Raw genomic sequence first — 1919 nt, 5'->3', positions numbered from 1 at the left:
TAAAGAACTATGTAGGGCTGGGCGTGGTGGCGCACACCTGTAATCCAAGCACTTGGGAGGCTGAGGCAGAAGGATCGCTGTGAGTTTGAGATCAGCCTGAGCTACGCAGTGAGTTCCAGAGCAGTCTGAACTACATAGTGAAATCCTGTCTCAACCAAAAGAAAAAAGAACTACTGTAGGGCTGTGAATGTAGCTCAGTGGTAGAGTGCTTGCCTGGGATGTCCCTGGTTTGTAATCAGGATTTTGCAAGGGAAATAGATTTAATGCAGAACACATAATTTTGTAGATACTACACTTGATCTTAACCAAAAGGCCAAGAAGTGATACACATAATTTATAGGATTATTTTATAATAGTCACCCAAAAAGTAAAATTCAGAGGAGTATAAGAGATCTAACCACACATTACAAACCCAAAGAATCCAACAGTAACGTCCTGCACGAGTCCAGCTGAAGACCTACAGTCCAAGGCAGTGTCCTTCATGAGTCCAGCCAGTGGCCTGGAGCCCATGGCAATGTCTCATGCTTCCTGCACCCAGAAGGCCCAAAGGCCAGTGGTGAAAGCCAGAAAATCTGCACTGGTGGGGTGAAGGATTTGTGCTGCAAGGCTGAGGGATCTATGCTGAAGTCAGGAAGTAATGCTCACGGTGAAGATCAGAGCTCCCCTGATGGGAACAGCAGCCTTTGTGAGCAACACTAAGGCCCCCAAGCTCCTTGGATCCCAAGAACAGCCAAGTTCTCATCAGGAAAACCAAGCACAGGCCAGGAATTTAGCTCAGTGGCACCGCACCTGCCTCAAAAGCTCGAGGTCCTGAGTTCAACCCCTGGTAACGAAGAAGAGAAAACAAAAACAATGAAGCACAGCAAGAGTTTCCTAGGAAATCAACAGCCAATAATCTTCCCCTCCAGTTCTTTTTTTTTAATGCTGTTGGCAACAATCATCAGGTGGGACTTCCACACCCAACCATGCTGATTAAGTTCATCTGGGCATTCCAAATTAACAGTTAATACACACATGCCCCACATTGTGTGCTTGTTATGATTTGTTTTTCTCAAAGAGTCATTATTGGGGCTGGAGATTTAGCTCAGTGTTTCTGCTGCCTGCCTAACAAAGCGTAAGGTCCTGAGTTCAATCCCTGGTACCAAAAAAGAAGTCATTTTTGCAGTGGATCTAATTTCCTGAAACACTGGAAACTAGAATTTTCTGAACCCCTAGAGTGTTTGCTTCTAAGAAAGAAGATCTGGGATCCAATAAACCAGTTCCAACCCCGATAGACACTACGGGAAGTTGGGGTAATGCCTGTGTAGAGGAATTATCTCCAGAGTATCTGTGGAACTGATACTCGTGATTGTAAATGCAAAAGTTACTGCAAGAAAGTCTGATACATACAAAAATGAAGCCTGTAGAGCTAAGGATGAGCTCAGTGGCAGAGTGAGTTGCTTGGCCTGAATGAGTCCCAGTTGGATCTCTAGTATCTCAAAAATAAATAAATAAATAAAAGAATTTTTAAAAAAGAAAGCCTCAGGGCCAGGGATTTAGCTCAGTAGTTCTGCCACCTGCTTCACAAGTGCAAGGTCCTGAGGATTTAGCTCAGTGACACCACGCCTGCTTTGCAAGCACAAGGTCAAGATCCTGAGTTCAATCCCTGGTACCAAAAACCAAAACAGCAACAACAAAAAAGGAAAGCCTGATATATAGATTCATACATACATATGCAGCTATATGAAGAAAAATAATTAGGAAGCGCTTAGGGAGAAAAGAAATGTAAATAGCACCCTGATTGGCTCACCAGAGAATATTTACATAGAATGTACTTTTTTCTTTATAACTTCAGGATCAAAATGGAATGGTTTTATAAGTGGTATCATTTTATTAGTACATATTTATTGTTTGTCTTTTTTTTTTTTTTTTTTTTTTTT

General features: G+C 42.3%; 1 pseudogene; it reads right to left on the bottom strand.

The window, feature by feature from the left end:
- Nucleotides 1–237: 237 nt before the first annotated feature.
- Nucleotides 238–325, bottom strand: LOC117284150 (annotated as a pseudogene).
- Between the last annotated feature and the right edge of the window lie 1594 nt (nt 326–1919).

This window comes from Fukomys damarensis, unplaced genomic scaffold, assembly GCF_012274545.1.
Source record: "Fukomys damarensis isolate Sample0158 unplaced genomic scaffold, DMR_v1.0_HiC HiC_scaffold_34, whole genome shotgun sequence".
Lineage (NCBI taxonomy): Eukaryota > Metazoa > Chordata > Mammalia > Rodentia > Bathyergidae > Fukomys > Fukomys damarensis.
Note: the sequence above shows the minus strand (reverse complement) of the source record. Positions and strands in the feature narration are given on the sequence as shown.